This window comes from Saimiri boliviensis, chromosome 6, assembly GCF_048565385.1.
Source record: "Saimiri boliviensis isolate mSaiBol1 chromosome 6, mSaiBol1.pri, whole genome shotgun sequence".
Taxonomy (NCBI): Eukaryota; Metazoa; Chordata; class Mammalia; order Primates; family Cebidae; genus Saimiri; species Saimiri boliviensis.
This window is the reverse complement of record NC_133454.1, coordinates 23773492-23794710: the sequence shown is the minus strand read 5'-3', so window position 1 is coordinate 23794710 and position 21219 is coordinate 23773492. Positions and strand designations below refer to the sequence as shown.

Sequence of the window (21219 nt, the reverse complement as noted above, 5' to 3'; positions counted from 1 at the left end):
GATGATGCAAGCACTCCCTTGACCTCCCTGGCTGATGTCTCACTTAGTCACATCTACCCAAGTACAAGTACACTGGGTCCAAGCCCAGTACAGCACCAGGACTTACTCAGGAATTGCAATCCTTATGGCCTAGACTGCTTTTCTTTCTTTTTTTTTTGAGACGGAGTTTTGCTCTTGTTATCCAGGCTGGAGTGCAATGGTGCGATCTTGGCTCACCGCAACCTCTGCCTCCTGGGTTCAGGCAATTCTCCTGCCTCAGCCTCCTGAGTAGCTGGGATTACAGGCACGTGCCACCATGCCCAGCTAATTTTTTTTTTTTTCGTATTTTAGTAGAGACGGGGTTTCACCATGTTGACCAGGATGGTCTTGATCTATTGACCTTGTGATCCACCCGCCTCGGCCTCCCAAAGTGCTGGGATTACAGGCTTGAGCCACCGCGCCTGGCCCCTAGACTGCTTTTCAAGTGAATTTAGGACCCCACAGCCCTTTAGCAAATGGTGGCAGCTTGCCAGAGCTCAAGTTATGACCACTGGCATGGGCAATTTGACTCTCACTAGGTCTGATTCAAATGCCCCCTCCATGGGCTCCAGCTGAGTTCTGCCCTGTGTTGTTTTCCACTGTGACAGGGCAGCACTGAGCCCCAATGCAAAGTCCCACAATCACTGCCCTCTCCCCTTCACAAGTGCACAGATTCTCTCTATATTCTATGCAGCCATAGCCAGGTGATGAGAGAGGCGTGGTGTAGGCAATTTGAGACTATTTTTCCTACCCTCTTCAGTGCCTCTTTCCTTAATGTGATGTTAAAACCAGGTACTATGATGACTTATCTGATTTTTGGTTGTGTTGAATATGCTTTTTTGTGTGGATAGTTGTTCAATTTGGTGTTCCTGCAGGAAGAACAATTTCTGGAGGCCTCTATTTGGCCATATTGCTCCCCAGTCTGTATTCTTTTGCATTTAGTTTAGTTTGTTTGTTTGTTTTTTGTTTTAATTGCTATTAACATAAGGTGATAGCAGCTGCCTCCTTTGATGCATTTAGTTTTATAGACTCCACTCATTTCCAAAGTTACTTAGGTCAGCAATTTTCTCCCATTTCCTTCACTGAGGTTTTTTCATAATACAGTTAGATTATTTTGTCACATTCTTTATTTTCTCTTGGGATAATCTATCTGAGTTCTTAGATTTTTTTTTTTACATTTGCATACATTAGGTTCTAAGGGTTCTGACAAATGCAAGGTGTCATGTACTATGTCACTACTGTTATGGTATTACACAAAACAAAGTCACCATGCTAAAATATCCTCTATGATTTACCTATTCGATCTTCCTCCCTTGGTGAATTCCTACCAATTTGTTTTCTATCTCTGTAGTTTTACCTTTCATAATGTATAAAGTAAAATTATGGCTAGGTGAGGTGGCTCACACCTGTAGTCCCAGCACTTTGGGAGACCGAGGCAGGCAGATCAAAAGATTAAGACCATCCTGGCCAACATGGTGAAACTCCGTCTCTACTAAAAATACAAAAAATTAGTCTGGTGCTTTGGCTCACACCTGTAATCTCAGCTAATCAGGAGGCTGAAGCAGGAAAATTGCTTGAACCCAGGAGGCAGAGGATGCAGTGAGCCAAGATATCATCACTGCACTCCAACCTGGTGACAGAGCAAGACCCTGTCTCAAAAAATAAATTAAAAAAAAAAAAATATATATATATATATATATATATATATATATAGTAAAAAGCTTTTCAGACTTGCTTCTTTGATTTCCTGATATGCAGTCAATATTTGTCCACATCTTTGCTTTGCTTGATAGCTCATTTCTTAATTTTTTTTTAATTGTGGTAAAATAAACATAACATTTTCCATTTCAGCCATTTTTAACCATTTTCTTTTCCTTTTTTTCTTTTTTGAGACAGAGTCTTGTTCTGTCACCCAGGCTGGAGTGCAGTGGCACAAACTCGGCTCACTGCAACCTCTGCCTCCCAGTTTCAAGTGATTATTCTGCCTCAGCCTCCCAAGTAGCTGGGACTACCAGTATTTGCCACCACGCCTGGCTAATTTTTGTGTTTCTAGCAGAGATGGGGTTTCACCATGTTGACCAGGCTGGTCTCAAACTCCTGACCTCATAATTCTTATAGTGAATCCCAAGATTCTCGTCAAAGAATCAGTATGTCAGTATGTTCAGCTCTCTTATTCTTTCTCTATTTTAAAGTTTAACTACCTTGTAATTCCAGTTAACAATCTTCTCCACTAGTTATAATCAGTAGTTCACATCTGTTCCTCCAGCCCCTGGCTCCATCCTGACTCATCCCGGTCACCCTCTCCAGTCACCTGCTCTAGGCACCTTCTTTGACCTAGGTCACCCCTGGCTACCTGCTCTGATGCGCCCATAACCATCCTTCCCACCAAAACACCCACCCTGCCACTCCAGCTAGGATCCCTGCTCTCCTTAAAATAGCCAATCAGGATTAGTCTAGCTTGTGTGGTCTAAACCTAGCCAATAGGGGAACAACACAGCAGTAGGGACAACCCCCATCAGGCATAAGTACCCCTTCCTCCTTGTCCAAGTGTGCAGCTGCCATTGCTCCATCTGTGAGCTGCATACTTCTATAGAAGTAAACTGCCTTGCTGAGAGGATTTATCTTCAAGTGCTATTTCTTTTGTGGCATCAAAATTTTACTTAAAAAAATTCTGGGGGTTTGTCCAGGATTCACCATTCTCCTCTGGATAATCTCAGACCCTCTCTTGTGAGGAGACAAGTCCTGCTGCTTCATTGCATCAGCCTCGTTGGTAAGGGATCGAGAACTACCCAATGTGACAAACAAGCCCAGCCTCTCAGCAACATGGAGGAACAAAAAGGCCTATGAATACTGTGGCAACTAAGCAACTCTGTGCACAGGCCAAGAAAAAGATGCCATGAAAGCTGGTAAAGTATTTCCTTTGTGGTCGGGACCAAGGTAAGAAAAGCCATGGGAGGAGCAGGAAACTATTCCTTGGTTGGAATATACCAAGGCAAGAAAAGCCACGGGTGGGGGGCCAGTGAAGGATTCATTGACTGGGGTGGCTTGGAGATTAAAAAGAGGTAAGACATCTCCACTGGGGGAGATTGAACCTCACACAAACCTTCAATAGTCAAGGAGGCAAGAAATTTCTGGTAAGGGAAATTCAGACTCACCCCAAAAGGCAAGAAATTTCCAGTAAGGGAAATTCAGCCTCACCCTAAAAGGTGAGAGATTTCCAGTAAGAGAAATTGAGCCTTACCCCCAAAATGGGAGAAATGCAAGATTTAAAAAAAAGATATTCAGAACTTCCCTTTCTCCTCTGCTCAGGGGAAGAAAGAGATATGATCCATAGAGCTGCTACGGGAGCCTAGGAAAGTGAACACTGTCCCCCATCCCCGGGCCAAAACATTCCTACAGTGGATCAAAAATTTCCCACCAAGACCACTGCTGTGTCGTTCTTGTATTGGCTAGGGTTAGACCACACAAGCTAGACTAATCCCGACCGGCTATTTTAAATAATCCCGATTGGCTATTTTAAAGAGAGCAGGGGTCCTAGCTGGAGTGGTAGGGTGGGTGTTTTGGCAGGAAGGACGGTTACAGGTGGGTCAGAGAGGGTAGCCAGGGGTGACATAGGTCAAAGATGGTGACCAGAGCAGGTGACTGGAGCTCAATGGGTAAAGCCAGCTTAATTAAAAGCTAAGATCCAAGATATGTGATGTAGTGAGTGTGTATGTGTGTGTGTGTATTTAAAAGATCTTCAGGGTTTGTTTTTTTTTCTCCTAGGACCTTGTCTTTTTTATTGAGAAAGGTTTTCCTTCTCAGTTGACTGAATTCTGTTTCCTTCATTTACTCTCTTTTCTCTCACACCCTCTGCTGCATGAGGGACTTAAATAGTCTGTAATAGCCTGGGGTTCCTTTAAGGAAATGGAGAAGGCACCAGATGCCTTTTTGGGGGAGAAACCTGTTTTTCCTTATGGAACCCTGAAAGTGTAAACAGAAAAGTTCATCTCAGCTTCTGTTTGCTTTTGTATTGTGTTATATGATTTATTGACCAAAATAATTATTCGCAAACAAGACTACGCTTGGGTATTTAAGGAAGAGTGTATTCAACATTTAGAAATGTCTTTGTTTAAAAAAAAATTCTTTTTAAGTTTAAATTGTGGTAAAATAAACATAAACTGTAACATAAACATAACATAACAAACATAAACATAAACATAAAATAAACATACACTGTAAAAACATCACTTGGTCTAGTCTCATAATAATTCTCCCTTTTCAGAAGCCCAGGATTTGGTATAGGTTCTGCCCAGAGCTCCGAGATCTAGTTAAAAGATAGGTAGTCCCTATCCAAATAAAGTTGGTCTCCTTATACAATACTACTATGATTTTTATAATTTTATGTTTGATTTGACATCTATCTTTAATCTCCCTCTAGCACACCAGTCTTTTCCTCTCTGCACCTTATGATGCAATTTTGTTATTTGATTTTCACCTGAGTTGTTTCCTTTAATATGCAAATTTAAGGCTATTTAGCTGACAACTGCCTAGGGTTGTGAAAGAAGTTATCAAGAACCTGAAAGTCTAAGATTAAAGAAAAAAAAAGGTCTTTATGAATCTACAGGTGGCACATACCTGTAGTCCCAGCTACTCAGGAGGCTGAGGCAGGACAATTGGTTGAACACAGGAGGCACAGTTTGCAGTGGGCCAAGACTGTGCCACTGAACTCCAGCCTGGGCAACAGAGTGAGACTCCCTATCAAAAAAAAAAAAAAAGAATTTGCCAGGAATACATTTTCATTTGCATTTACTAATCAAGTAATTTCATACTTATCCCAGTCAGATACTGTAAGGTGTCAAAATCTGGCATAGCAGTTACAAAACTATAAAACCAGCCAATGATTTTGCTATGTAATAATTAATAAATAACACATTAATATTGCTTTAAAAAAATAGCTACATCTTGAATTTAGTAAGATTATCATAACTTCTACTCTGGTGGTGTTAGATAGTCTAATCCACAGGCAGTAAGAGGTTTGCTTTGGGAAAGGACAGTTATCATTTTTGTTTCAAAGTTAAATTATAAACTAAGTTTCTCCCAAGATTAGTTCAGCACACACCAAGGAATATCGAGGAAAGCTTGGAGTTTAGAAGCAAGATGGAGTTACTTAGGGCAAATCCTTTTCACTGTCTGTTATAATTTTGTGATGGTGGTTTCATAACTTTAAATTATGACTACCACAGTTTCTTAAATAATCTAGGTAAATGACTAAAATAAAATATAATTAGATAAATGAAATGGAATAAATACTTGTAGTCATAATTTAGAATCTAAAGTTATATTAAATTATAGGTATTTTATTATTTCAGTGTTTTCCAAAAAAAATATATTACAGGAAAACATACTTTATTATTTTTTTAAGTGTCCTTTTAAAAAAGTGAATATCTCTATCTAATTTAAAGCTTATTTAAAGGTCATGTATAAAACAAGATAAAAGGAACTAGGAAGTAAGAGAGATGTAAACAAAATTACAGAAAGAAAGAGGTATTTTTTGGTAAGAAAGCTTAAAGGAAAATAATTTTATTTATTCTTTTTTTTTTTTTTTTGAGACAAAGACTTGCTCTATCTCCCAGGCTGGAGTGAAGTGGCGCAATCTGAGCTCACTGCAACTTCCATCCCTGGTTTCAACTGATTCTCCTGCCTCAACCTCTCAAGTAACTGGGATTATAGGCACCCACCACCACCCCTGTCTAATTTTTGTATTTTTAGTAGAGATGGAGTTTTGACATATTGGCCAGGCTGGTCTTGAACTCCTGACCTCAGGTGATTCACCTACCTCAAACTCCCAAAGTGCTGGTGAGGGAATGTACACTCTCCTTGGGTCCACAAGGGGGATGTGGTTTGAAATGCAAGAACTTCTCAGTGACATGCCTGACCTGCCTTCTTTCACATCTCCATCCAGGATCTTAGAGGTCTTTGTTTAACTTTTGTGCATGTGGGAAGACAGACTGCCCAGATGAGCTTCCTTTGTTTAGAAAAGCCAATGAGAAGCTATGGGAGGACTGTGGGCCAAACAACAAATCAGATGTCAGAAATCAAAGATCAATCACTCCAGCAGAAGTTTAAAGGAACTCCTTTCATAGGATAGAAAACTTGAATGGGGTGGGAATAACACCCAGGTTAAAAGTCCCCTTCTCTTACGTCTGAGCGGACTCCATTTCTGGATCCCCTCTCAAGACAGCATAAGAGCGCTCGCTCGCTCGCTCTCTCTCTCTCTCTCTCTTTCTTTCTCCTTTTTCTCTCTGCCTAAATAAATCACTTTCTGCAAAACTCTTTTGGGTCCAATATTTACTTAAATTAGCTCAGCGCACCCAGCAGGGTTCTCTCCCCCATTCTTGGTTGAGTGAGGGACCAAGGGCCTGAAATAATACATCCTACAGGGGAGTGACCTAAGCCCATCATCTACAAATTTGGTCACACTGGGATTACAGGAATGAGCCACTGTGCCAGCCAAGAAATAATTTTTTTTTTTTTTTTTGGAGACGGAGTTTCGCTCTTGTTGCCCAGTCTGGAGTGCAATGGCGCGATCTCAGCTCACCGCAACCTCCGCCTCCTGGGTTCAGGCAATTCTCCTGTCTCAGCCTCCTGAGTAGCTGGGATTACAGGCACACGCCACCATGCCCAGCTAATTTTTTGTATTTCTAGTAGAGACGGGGTTTCACCTTGTTGACCAGGATGGTCTCGATCTCTCGACCTCATGATCCACCCACCTCAGCCTCCCAAAGTGCTGGGATTACAGGCTTGAGCCACCGCGCCCGGCCCAAGAAATAATTTTATATGAGAAAAAAACCTTGTAAGATAAATTTAGACCTAGAATAAAATAACTGGTTGTTTCAGAAAGGAGGATGTTCAGGACAAACCAGAAAGTTCAAGCATGTCATGAAGGGTCTGTGTAAGTCACAATAAAAGGATTTATTTTTTAAAAAAAACTTTTTCATATGATCGAGTTGTCTATAATTAAAGGAAAATTATAATGGCTCTTCTAGACATTGGGTTTGATATAAAGAAACACATAAGGCCGTGCGCGGTGGCTCAAGCCTGTAATCCCAGCACTTTGGGAGGCCGAGGTGGGTGGATCACAAGGTCAAGAGATCGAGACCATCCTGGTCAACATGGTGAAACCCCGTCTCTACTAAAAATACAAAACATTAGCTGGGCATGGTGGCGCGTGCCTGTAATTCCAGCTACTCAGGAGGTTGAGGTAGGAGAATTGCCTGAACCCAGGAGGCGGAGGTTGCGGTGAGTCGAGATCACGCCACTGCACTCCAGCCTGGGTAACAAGAGCGAAACTCCGTCTCAAAAAAAGAAAAAGAAAAAAGAAACACACACAAAAAAAAATTGATTAGAACAATAAAATTCCCTTAAGGGATTGGTAACCTCTTAATAAATTATAAGAAATTTTTATTTTGTTTAATCCAAGGTTCAACCTTTATTGCATCATGCTGTTTTCAGTTTTCTCTCCCTTTTTAAAAGATGCAAAATTATAATGCTCTCATTCCACTCATTTTCAGCTCATGCACGTTTTTCCCCCCCTCAAGTTCTGTTTGTTGTGGCCTGATGCTAACAATAGTTTCTTAAAGATCTAATGGCTGGGTGTGGTGGCTCAAGCCTGTAATCCCAGCACTCTGGGAGGCCGAGGTGGGTGGATCACGAGGTCAAGAGATCGAGACCATCCTGGTCAACATGGAGAAACCCCATCTCTACTAAAAATAAAAAAATACAACAAATTAGCTGGGCATGGTGGTGTGTGCCTGTAATCCCAGCTACTCAGGAGGCTGAGGCAGAAGAATTGCCTGAACCCAGGAGGCAGAGGTCTCGGTGAGCCGAGATCGTGTCATTGCACTCCAGCCTGGGTAACAAGAGTGAAACTCTGTCTCAAAAAAAAAAAAAAGATATAAAGGAAATGTTTTCTTCCAACATAATCTCTGTACACTGCAGAAGGTCTTTTATTTTGCCTTTGGGTAACTACCCTAACAAATTTTACGTTTTATCAAAATAATTCCTAGCTATTACAATTAAGTTTTGGTTTTGTTAGGAAAAAACTGAGGTTAAATTTTTTTTTAGTTAAAATGATTACGTCCATAAATTGACCATTAATATCAAAGGTACACTGATGCAAGACCAGCATGTGGGCCCCAGTGTCAGATTAACAAGGTTTTCTTGAAGCATTAACCAACTCCTTAATAAAGGTTATAAAAGGCTTATGGAAGTTAAATTTTATAATCAAGATGAAAATTTTATAGATCATTTATAAAATTTTGAAAAACAAATTTAATTAACTTCATGCTGTTCTGTTGTTTGTTTTTGTTTTTGTTTTTGTTTTTGTTTTTGTTTTTTTGAGGTGAAGTCTCATTCTTCACCGAGGCTGGAGTGCAGTGTTGTTATCTTGGCTCACCGCAACCTCTGCCTCAGCCTCCTGAGTAGCTGGGATTACAGGCACCCACCACCATGCCTGGCTAATTTTTTGTATTTTTAGTAAAGATATGGTTTCGGTATATTGGTCAGGCTGTTCTCAAACTCCTGACCTCCAGTGATCCACCCCTTTGGCCTCCCAAAGTGCTGGGATTACAGGTATGAGCCACTGCACCCAGACTGTGCTGTTTTTATTATGGCTTATTGTTTGGAAAATTAAGTATCCTCTTTCAAAGAATGAAGGTTTTCACCTTTTTTTCCAAATCTTTGCATTATCACTTTGGTTAAATGAATGATTTAACAATGACCTGTGATCCTATTTTGTGATATCGAGTGTTTTAAAACTGATATTTGACAGACTTTCCAAAATTAAATCATAAATTATGTCTTTTCTGATTTAATTAATTATTTAGGATATTATTAATAGGTTCCCTAAAGCCCAAAAACAACATATTTGGCTTATCTGGTATAAAAATTATACAGGAAGCATTGTCACATATAAAATGGTGTTTGGTTTTCTTTGGACTACCTTTGTATAAATATGTTATTGGTATGTGTTCCAAAGTTATGGGAAATTCCTATAACATAGTATTCATAGAGACGGTGATATAACAGTGTGCATATCAACAATAATTATAATTGTTATGTTAAATTATTGTGTGCCACAGAGGTAACAAATTTCCTTGTCAATTGTATCTTTGACTATGGCTGCCCTAAAAATGTCTGTCTTCCACAGACAATTGTAGACTTGTGTTGGTCCTCTCTAGAAGGTGGTTTTATAATCAGCTATAGAACTCTTAACAGGTGTTCTTAAATGCAGGTTTCTGATAACTTTGGAAATTGTGACATTAGAATAGAGGAAAAAAGAAACTTTCGGGACTCTCATGCAGGGTCTCTCATGGAGAGCCAAAGTGTTCATGGATATCAAGGAGAACAGGAGTTAACTGTATAAAGTGAATTGATAGAAGACTAAATAAATATTTTTTAATTTCTCTTTAAATGTTGCTGATCCTTTGTTTTGTTTTGTTTTGTTTTGTTTTAGAGTTGAGGAAACTTTTCTTTTGAACTATTGACAGCTTTTAACAATTTAGTAGGCTGGGCATGGTGGCTCATGCCTGTAATCCCAGCACTTTGTGAGGCCCAGGCAGGCAGATCACGAGGTCAGGAGTTTGAGACCAGCTTGACCAACATGATGAAACCCTGTCTTTACTAAAAATATTAAAAAATTAGCTAGGCATTGTGGTGCATACCTGTAATCCCAGCTACTCAGGAGGCTGAGGCAGAAGAATCACTTGAACCTGGAAGGTGGAGGTTTGTGCCACTGCACTGCAGCCCAGGTAACAGAGTGAGTCTCCGTCTCAAAAAAAAAAAAAAAATTAAAAAAAATTGGTATACTCCTATGACCAAAATTTGGAGCATATTTTTTTACTATCCCTCCAGAATTTGGAAACTATTTGTCAGTGTGATTAACCTATGACAATACAGTAATTTGCATAAGAATAATAAGAATCTGTTTTCATTTTGCAACAGGACACAATTGGAGAAACTGGTTATTTTATCAAGGCTCTGACTGGAATGGTGTGCTTTCCTTTAAGGAATCAAACTTGACTTATGGAGCCAGTAAAGCCTCTTGGGATAACTGTCCTCATCCCTTCCCTATACAGGGTTCCTGACCTATGGTAAGTAAAGAATGTCACTTTCTGACAGGACCAGGAGCATCAAGTTTATCTTGGAATCTCAAGAGGAGAAGATCATCCAACTCATAGGTATTTAATGGTAGAAATCCATAACTGGGCTTGGCTTTAAATAAAGGTCTTAGCTGGACGCGGTGACTCACCCCTGTAATCCCAGGGATGGATTTTGGGAGGCTTAGGTGAGTGGATTGTTTGAGGTCAGGAGTTCAAGACCAGCCTGGCCAACATGGTGAAACCCTGTCTCTACTAAAAATACAAAAATTAGCCAGTTTGGTGGTGCACACCTATAGTCCCAGCTACCTTGGAGGCTGAGGCAGGAGAATCACTTGAACCTGGGAGGCGGAAATTGTTGTGAGCCAAGATTGTGCCACTACACTCCAGCTTGGGTGACAGAGTAAGACTCCATCTCAAAAAAAGAATTTTTTTAAATTATAAATGGTCTTATTCCTTCTATAGAACAAAGTTTCATCAAATCCAATTTAAAAATGTATTTGAGAAATAATTATTCTTGCTGCACTGTATACAAATAATTAGGCCAAGTATAATAAAACAAATCAGTCCTACTATGACTTGTCTTTAGTAAAAATGGGAAACAGGAGAGAGAAAAATTATGTTTTGAAAACTGTGGTATACTTGTTGTTAGATTCTAGTCTTGCCTAATGTTTTTCAATTTGTATTATTTTTCTACCATTTGAACAGAATTCTAATTTTTTTTTTAAGACTAGTCTCACTCTTGTCCACCAGGCTGGAGTGCAATGGCATGATCTCGGCTCACTGCAACCTCTGCCTTCCAGGTTCAAGCCTTCTCCTGCCTCAGTCTCCCAAGTAGCTGGGACTGCAGGCACCTGCCAGCATGCCTGGCTAATTTTTGTATTTTTAGTAGAAATGGGGTTTCACCATATTGGCCAGGCTGGTCTCAAACTCCTGTCCTCAGGTGATCTACCCACTTGGCCTCCCAAAGTGCTGGGATTACAGGCATCAGCCACCACACCCAGCCAGAATTCTAATTTTTTTAGCTACATGACTTCAAAATAAGGTTTTCGATTTTTTTCCTTTTTTCCTCCCATTTTTTCTAGTTTGAAGTTACTGAAAACTAAACTGTGCTTTCTTTTTTGTTATTTATGAGACAGAGTCTTGCTCTGTCACCCAGCCTGGAGTGCAGTGGCATGATCTCAGCTCACTGCAACCTCTGCCTCCCGAATTCAAGCAATTTTCCTGCCTCAGCCTCCTGAGTAGTTGGAATTACAGGCACCTGCCACCACACGCAGCTAATTTTTGTATTTTAGTAGAGACAGTGTTTCACCATGTTGGCCAGGTTGGTCTTGAACTCCTGACCTCAAGTGATTCACCCACCTTGGTTTCCCAAAATGCTGAGATTATAGGAGTGAGCCACCATGTCCGGACTAAACTGTGCTTTCTTAAATCCCTGCAAACTGAAGCCAGACAACTTAAACTTCAGAAGAAAATAACGGCAACCTATTTACATACATAAGCCACTTTCATACTTGCCTACTGATATATGGACTTCAGAGTAATCCAGCCTATAACTATTTTCCAGGATTATTCTTTTGTTTGCTATTTTTCTCCCTTCCTCCCCTTATTTTCTCTTCATAGGACATGAGACCTCACAACCTTCTAAAAATGAACTTTCCTAACATCTCAGGACCTACCCAACTAGGATGGTTTATTCATCCTAGCCATGGCAGATCAGATGAAACCTGAGACCACAGACTCATTTTCTTCTAAAACGCTTTCTCCAAAAGATTTTTTAAAAGAAAAGTGAGGAAATGTGAAAGGAAAATACCTTGGGCCCTCAACATCACTAAGTTAAAGGGAAAAGTCAAGCTGGGAACAGCCTAGGGCAAATCTGCCTCCCATTCTATTCAAAGTTACCCCTCTGCTCACTGAAATAAAAATATGTCTGATTGCCTCTTTTGAGGAGGTTAATTAGAAACTTAAAAATGCAACCATTTTTCTCTTACCTACCTCATCAACTGGAAGCCCACGTCCTGCTTCAAGATGTCCCGCTTTTCCAGACCAAACCAATGTTCTTCTTACATAGGTTGATTGATGTCTTTGTGTCTCCCTAAAATGTATAAAACCAAACTGTGCTGACTGCCTTGGGTAAATATTATCAGGACCTCTTGAGGCTGTGTCATAGGCACACGTCCTCAAACTTGGCAAAATAAACTTTCTAAATTAACTGAGAACTGTCTGAGATTTTTGGAGTTCACATCTGATAAAACACAATAAGAAAAATATGGCAACACTTCCTGATGATATTCCTGCTAAAGATGCATAACCTATGAGGCTGCATTGAGCTGTGATCACGTCACTGCACTCCAGCCTGGGCAACACAGTGAGACCCTGTCTCAAAAAAAAAAAAAAAAAAGACACGTAACCTGAAACTAGTATTAGGAAACATCAAAGAAACCCAAATTCAGGAAGATTTTACAAAATAACTGATCTGTGATTCTCAAATTGTCCAGGTCATGAAAGTCAAGGAAGAGCTGAGGAACTTTTCCAGATTGAAGGAAACTCATGAGACATGACACTAAATGCAATGTGTAATTCTGAATTGGATCCTTTCACTAACAAGTACAATGTTGGGAGAATTGGCAAAACTTGAATGGGATCTGAGCAGTAGATAACAGTAACAATGTTAATTTCCTAATTTTGATAGTTCTATTATGGTTATGTAGAACATAGTTGTTTGAGAAAATACACACTAAAATATTCTGAGTAATTGGGCATATCAACAATTTTCTTTTTTTTTTTCTTTTTTTTTTTTTTTAGACAGAGTTTTGCTCTTGTTACCCAGGCTGGAGTGCAATGGCACGATCTCGGCTCACCGCAACCTCTGCCTCCTGGGTTCAGGCAATTCTCCTGCCTCAGCCTCCTGAGTAGCTGGGATTACAGGCATGCACCACCATGCCCAGCTAATTTTTTTTTTTTTTTTTTTTTTTTTGTATTTTTAGTAGAGACGGGGTTTCACCATGTTGATGAGGATGGGCTCGATCTCTTGACCTCATGATCCACCTTCCTCGGCCTCCCAAAGTGCTGGGATTACAGGCTTGAGCCACTGTGCCTGGCCTTAACAATTTTCAAATGGTTCATGAAAAACTAGTTTTTTGTACTATACTTGCAACTTTTCTGAAAGTTTGAGATTATTTCAAAATAAAATGTTTTTTAAATGTGATTACTTAAATTCTTCCCATGTTTCTGCCTACATAAACATCAAACCAAAGGACATACCTTCAGAAGCTCTTTTTCTTTTTTTATTTTTTGAGACAGAGTCTGACCATGTCGTCCAGGCTGGAGCTTAGCGGAATGATCTCTGTTCACCGCAACCTCTGCCTCCTGGGTTCAAGTGATTTTCCTGCCTCAGTTGGGATTACAGGCACCTGACACCACACCCAGCTAATTTTTGTATTTTTAGTAGAGACAGGGTTTCAACATGCTGGCCAGGCTGGTGTCGAACTCCTGACCTCAGGTGATCCACCCACCTCGGCCTCCCAAAGTGCTGGGATTACAGGCGTGAGCCACTGCACCCAGCACAGAAGCTCTTAAATGATTTATCTCCTCACAGATGTTACTGGAATGTAATTCTGAATTTTGTCTAGTTTTCTCCTTCATTTCCCTTTATCTTGTCTGAAGCTTCAGTGCAAAATCCATGATTACTGAACTATCATCTACTTTACCTCCATTTTTATATCTTAAACCTTATTAAGTACTACTATGAGCTGGGCCACGTACTAAGTCTTTTTTGAGCATTTCTTTTAACCTTGATCTCTTGCTACTTCCCCTTCATACATCATACTCTAGCCTAGAGCATGGGGACCATGTGTTTGCAAAATGCAGTGCCACTGCTTCTCTTCTTTCTCCCTCTTGCCTTCATCCTTTAACTCCTATTTATTCTTTAGACTTTAGCTAGGATTTCCCTTCACCCTTTAACACCTATTTATTCTTCAGGTTTCAGCTAGGATGACACTTCCTCCAAGGAGCCTTTCCTTAAGTCTGAGTGGAGGCCCTTCTCTGTGCCTGGGCCTCTCTTCTTTTATTATTCTATTTTAACACTATATTTTAATTTTATTTTCTCTTCTGTTCCCTCCTCTATGCTATTCAAGAGCGAGGACTGTTTTTACTGTCGTTTTACCAGAGCTAACATAGGTCTTCATCCATGACATCACTCTCAAGAGATTTTTTTTTTTTTTTTTTTTTTTTGAGAAAGTTTTGCTCTTGTTACCAAGGCTGAAATGCAATGGTGCAATCTTGGCTCACTGCAACCTCCGCCTCCTGGGTTCAGGCACTTCTCCTGCCTCAGCCTCCTGATTAGCTGGGATTACAGGCACACACCACCATGCCCAGCTAATTCTTTTGTATTTTTAGTAAAGACGGGGCTTCACCATGTTGACCAGGATGGTCTCGATCTCTTGACCTCGTGATCCACCCGTCTCGGCCTCCCAAAGTGCTGAGATTACAGGCTTGAGCCAACACGTCCAGCCTCAAGAGATTTTAATTAGTTATTTCTTGCTTGTGAAAATAGGAAGGTTGGGTTGATATAAAATATTCAGGTGGAATCCAAGATGGCTGATTAGGGGCGGCTCAGGATTGCAGCTCCCAGTGAAATTGCATGGAGGGTGAGTGGACACCACATTTCCAGAGGGAGTTTTATTGCCCACAGACCAGGAGAATTCCAGAAGGAGAAGCCCCACGGGTCACCAGTGTGGCTGTTTTGGTTGGCGCAACGGGTCTCCGCACAAAATAGATAGATCCAGGAGCCCTTTTAGCTGGCGATTGTAGCTCCTGGGAGACAGAGTCACCCATTCAACTGATAAAAAGAAGACTGAAACAGGGATCCAGGCCAGGAGATTCCCTGGCAAAAAAGCACCACGAATCTCTGAGCGGCTGTTTCAGCCAGCGCAGTAGGTCACCACACAGGAAATCACACAGACCCTGGTCCCTTTTCAGCTGGCAACTGGAACCCCTGGGAGACAGAGTCACCCATTCAACTACAAAACAAAGGGGCGGTCTGAGGCAGGGAGCCAGGTGATCAGGCTGGGCTGGTCCCATACCCATGAAAAAAACAGCAGTCTGAACCACTTCGGATTGAGAGTTTCACAGCAAGCACAGCTGAACCCAGGACAGTCCAACTCTGTGGGGGAGGGGCATCTGCCATTATCGAGGTAGTCCACCACTACGGAGGTACTCCGCCATTGCTTAGGCAGCCCACCATTTCTGAGGCAACCCACCATTACCAAGGCAGCCCACCATTACAGAGAGAGTCCACTATTACAGAGGTGGGCCACCATTGCTGAGGCAGTTCTAGCTATACCCGTATACACAGGACTGCAGGGAATTTCACACGGCAGCTGGACAGAGCCCACAGCAGCTCAGCAAAGCATCTGCAGGCAGACTATGACTAGGTTCCCTCCTCGCTGAGCAGGGCAGCCCTGAAAAAAAGCAGCATGACAGAAACTTATAAATAAAGTCCTAACTCCCCGGGACAAAGCACCTGGGGGAAAAAAAAAGACGTTTATGAGTTCTGCTGCAGCAGACTTAAACGTACCTGCCCAGTAGCTCTCAATGAACAACTAAGCTCACAGCTCAGCATTTGAGCTCCTATAAAGGACAGACTGTCTCCTCAAGCAGCTCCCTGACCCCTGTATATCCAAAGAGTCACCTCATAAAGGAGAGCTCAGACTAACATCTGGTGGGTATCCTTCTGGGACAAAGATAGCAGAAGAAGAAACTGGCAGCAACCGTTACTGTTCTGCAGCCACTGCAGGTGATCCCCAGGCAAGCAGGGCCTGGAATGGACCTCATCAGTCCTACAGCAGAGGGGCCTGAATGTTAGAAGGAATACTAAGAAACAGAAAGAAATAACTTCATCATCAACAAATTGGACATCCACTCAGAGACTACATCTGAAAATCAACAAGTACAAAGATGACAGGTAGATAAATCCACAAAGATGGGAAGAAACCAGCGCAAAAAGGATGAAAACACCCAAAACCAGAATGCCTCTCCTCCTCCAAGGGATCACAACTCCTCACCAGCAAGAGAACAAGGCTGGATGGAGAATGAATCTGACGAACTAATAGAAACAGGCTTCAGGCCGGGCGCGGTGGCTCAAGCCTGTAATCCCAGCACTTTGGGAGGCAGAGGCGGGTGGATCACGAGGTCGAGAGATCGAGACCATCCTGGTCAACATGGTGAAACCCCGCCTCTACTAAAAATACAAAAAATTAGCTGGGCATGGTGGCACGTGCCTGTAATTCCAGCTACTCAGGAGGCTGAGGCAGGAGAATTGCCTGAACCCAGGAGGCGGAGGTTGCGGTGAGCCAAGATCGCGCCATTGCACTCCAGCCTGGGTAACAAGAGCGAAACTCTGTCTCAAAAAAAAAAAAAAAAGAAAAAAAAAAAAAAGAAACAGGCTTCAGAAGGTGGGTAATAAGAAACTTCTCTGAGGAAAAAGAACATGTTCTAACCCAATGCAAAGAAACTAAGAACCTTGAAAAGAGGTTTCACGAAATGTTAACAATAATAAACAGCTTAGAGAGGAATATAAGTAAATTGATGGAGCTGAAAAACACAACACAAGAACTTCATGAAGCATATGCAAGTTTCAACAGCCAAACTGACCAAGCAGAAGAGGGAATATCAGAGGTCGAAGAGCAACTCAATGAAATTCAATGAAATAAAACAAGAAGGCAAGATTAGAGAAAAAAGGGTAAAAAGAACTGAACAAAGTCTCCAAGAAATATGGGACTATGTGAAAAGACCTAATCTACATTTGATAGGTGTACCTGAATGTTACGGAGAGAATGAATCCAAGTTGGAAAATACTCTTCAGGATATTATTCAGGAAAACTTCCCCAACCTGGCAAGGCAGGCCAATATTCAAGTCCAGGAAATACAGAGATCACCACAAAGATATCCCTCAAGAAGAGCAACCCCAAGGCACATAGTCATCAGATTCACCAGGGTTGAAATGAAGAAGAAAATGCTAAGGGCAACCAGAGAGAAAGGTTGGGTTATCCACAAAGGGAAGCCCATCAGACTCACAGCGGATCTCTCAGCAGAAACCCTACAAGCCAGAAGAAAGTTGAGAGACAATATTCAACATCCTTAAAGAAAAGAACTTTCAAGCCAGAATTTCATATCCAGCAAAACTAATCTTCATAAGCAAAGGAGAAATAAAATCCTTTACAAACAAGCAAGTACTCAGAGATTTCATCACCACCAGGCCTGCTTTACAAGAGCTCCTGAAAGAAGCACTAAACATAGAAAGGAATAACCAGTACCAGCCACTCCAAAAACATACCAAATGGTAAACAGCATTGACACAATTAAGAAACTGCATCAACTAATGGGCAAAACAGCCAGCTAGAATCAAAATGGCAGGATCAAATTCACACATAACAATATTAAACCTAAATGGAAATGGGTTAAACACCCCAATCAAGAGACAGACTGGCAAATTGGATAAAAAGCCAAAACCCATCAGTGTGCTGTATACAGGAAACCCATCTCACATGCAAGGATACACAAAGGCTCAAAATAAAGGGATGGAGGAAGATTTACCAAGCAAATGGAGAACAAAAAAAAAAAAAGTAGGAGTTGCAATTCTCGTCTCTGATAAAATAGACTTTAAACCAACAAAGATCAAAAGAGACAAAGAAGGACATTAAATAATGGTAAAAGGATCAATGCAACAAGAAGAGCTAACAATCCTAAATATATACGCACCCAATACAGAAGTACCCAGATACATAAAGCAAGTTCTTAATGACTTACAAAGAGACAGACTCACACAGTAATAGTGGGAGACTTTAACACCCCATTGTCAATATTAGACAGATCAACGGGACAGAAAATTAACAAGGATATCCAGGACTTAAACTCAGACCTGGACCAAGCAAACCTAATAGACATTTACAGAACTCTCCACCCCAAATCCACAGAATATACATTGTTCTCAGCACCACATCCCACCTAGTCTAAAATTGACCACATAATTGAAAGTAAATCACTCCTCAGCAAATGCAAAAGAACGAAAATCATAACAAACAGTCTCTTAGACCACAGTGCAATCAAGTTAGAACTCAGAATTGAGAAACTAACTCAGAACTGCACAGCTCCATGGAAACTGAACAACTGGCTCTTGAATGCTCATGGTTAGGAAGAATCAGTATTGTGAAAATGGCCATACTACCCAAAGTAATATACGGATTCAACGCTGTCCCCATCAAGCTACCAATGACCTTCTTCACAGAACTGGAAAAAACCACCTTGAACTTCATATGGAACCAAAAGAGAGCCCCCATAGCCAAATCAATTCTAAGCAAAAAGAACAAAGCTGGAGGCATTAAACTACCGGACTTCAAACTATACTACAAGGCTACAGTAATCAAAACAGCACAGTACTGGTACCAAAACAGAGATATAGACCAATGGAACAGAACAGAGGCCTCAGAGGCAAAACCACACAACTACAACCATCTGATCTTTGACAAACCTGACAAAAACAAGCAATGGGGAAAGGATTCCCTGTTTAATAAGTGGTGTTGGAAAAACTGGCTAGCACGTGCAGAAAGCAGAAACTGGACCCATTCCTGATACCTTACACTAAAATTAACTCCAGATGGATTAAAGACTTAAACATAAGACCTAACACCATAAAAACCCGAAGAAAATCTAGGCAAAACCATTCAGGACATAGGTTTAGGCAAGGACTTCATGACCAAAACACAAAAAGCATTGGCAACAAAAGCCAAAATAGACAAATGGGACCTAATCAAACTCCACAGCTTCTGCTCAGCAAAAGAAACAGTCATTAGAGTGAATCGGCAACCAATAGAATGGGAAAAAATTTTTGCAATCTACCCATCTGACAAAGGGCTAATATCCAGAATCTACAAAGAACTAAAACAGATTTACAAGAAAAAAACAAACAAGCCCATTCAAAAGTGGGTGAAGGATATGAACAGACACTTTACAAAAGAAGACATAAACGAGGTCAACAAACATATGAAAAAATGCTCATCATCACTGGTCTTTAGAGGAATGCAAATCAAAACTACATTGAGATACGATCTCACACCAGTTAGAATGACCATCATTAAAAAATCTGGAGACAGGTGCTGGAGAGGATGTGGTGAAATAGGAACACTTTTACACTGTTGGTGGGAGTGTCAATTAGTTCAACCATTGTGGAAAACAGTGTGGTGATTCCTCAAGGACCTAGAAATAGAAATTCCATTTGACCCAGCATTCCCATTACTGGGTATATATCCAAAGGATTATAAATCATATTACTATAAGGACACATGCACACGAATGTTCACTGCAGCACTGTTTACAATAGCAAAGACCTGGAACCAACCGAAATGCCCATCAATAATAGACTGGACAGGGAAAATGTGGCACATATATACCATGGAATACTATGCAGCCATAAAAAACGATGAGTTCGTGTCCTTTGTAGGGACATGGATCAACCTGGAAACCATCATTCGCAGCAAACTGACACAAGAACAGATAATCAAACACTGCATGTTCTCACTCATAGGTGGGTGTTGAACAGTGAGAACACATGGACACAGGGAGGGGAGCATCACACACTGGGGTCTGTCAGGGGGAAACAGGGGAAGGACAGCGGTGGGTAGGGAGTTGGGGAGAGACAGCATGGGGAGAAATGCCAGATATAGGTGACGGGAAGGAAGGCAGCAAATCACGCTGCCATGTGTGTACCTATGCAACAATCTGGCATGTTCTTCACATGTACCCCAAAACCTAAAATGCAATAAAAAAAATTCAATCACTAGTAATTAATTGCATTTATTTTGCCCTTGCTCTTTAATTAAAACGATGTCCAAAGTCCTTTTAATGACAATGTGTATTACAATGATACTAAAATTTCTTACCAAAGTCCAAAGAACTGGTTTTCTGCATCACTCTTTTGGGTAAAAGTGAATTATCACCAGAGCAGTAAATAAAATACATTCACATTAATCCTCAAGTGACTTCTAGTATACGGGAGCACTGAAAAGGTCACATTCATAGAATTGATTTAAAGGCAACCTCTTTAAACAGCAATGATTTAAAAATAATTCTAAATTACTCTAAATTATTTCTGGCTAGGCAATCAATACAGGAAAGAGAAAAGGCCTTGATCTTCTGCTAGTTTGTGTCTTGTGAAAGAATTAATTTTTTTAGGCTGGGCGTGGTGGCTCAAGCCTGTAATCCCAGCACTTTGGGAGGCCGAGGCGGGTGGATCATGAGGTCAAGAGATCGAGACCATCCTGGTCAACATGGTGAAACCCCGTCTCTACTAAAAGTACAAAACATTAGCTGGGCATGGTGGCGCATGCCTGTAATCCCAGCTATTCAGGAGGCTGAGGCAGGAGAATTGCCTGAACCCAGGAGGCGGAGGTTGCGGTGAGCTGAGATCGCGCCATTGCACTCCAGCCTGGGTAACAAGAGTGAACAAGAGCGAAACTCCGTCTCAAAAAAAAAAAAAAAAAAAGAATTAATTTTTTTAATTCAGAAAATATCTATTGGCTGACACCACAGAAATCTTGTAAATTATAATAAAAAGGAAATTTTAAGTTTCTGAAACCTGCTGCTGTTTCTACTGTAAGCTACTGCTTATCAAACATTTTGTTCAGCCTGGGGCTCCGTACTAAGTGGTTTTCATGGGGTGTTTTTGTTGTTTTTGTTGTTGTTGTTTCTTTGAAGGAGTTTCGCTCTTGTTGCACAGGCTGGAGTGCAGCGGTGCGATGTCAGCTCACTGCAACCTCCACCTCCCAGGTTCAGGCGATTCTCCTGCCTCAGCCTCCCGAGTAGCTGGGATTCACAGGCATGCACCGCCACGCCCGGCTAATTTTGCATTTTTAGTAGAGATGGGGTTGCACCATGCTGGCCAGGCTTGTCTCTCGACCTCAGGTGATCTGCCCACCTCGGCCTCCCAAAGTGCTGGGATTACAGGCGTGAGCCACCGCGCCCGGATTTTATTTATTTATTTAACAGCAACAACGTCTCGCTGTGT

The 21219-nt window shown here is 41.2% G+C and overlaps 1 protein-coding gene across 1 annotated transcript in view; it reads right to left on the bottom strand.

Moving 5' to 3' along the window:
• The window catches only part of CLNS1A (chloride nucleotide-sensitive channel 1A), a 155599-nt gene that overhangs the window by 79003 nt on the left and 55377 nt on the right, over nt 1-21219 (bottom strand). Inside the window, exons 8-10 of the transcript XR_012517986.1 lie at nt 12153-12252; nt 5837-6062; nt 4636-4755 (exon numbers count right to left, since the gene is read on the bottom strand). The gene's annotated coding sequence lies outside the window, so the exon portion shown is untranslated. The remainder of the gene's footprint in view (nt 1-4635; nt 4756-5836; nt 6063-12152; nt 12253-21219) is intronic.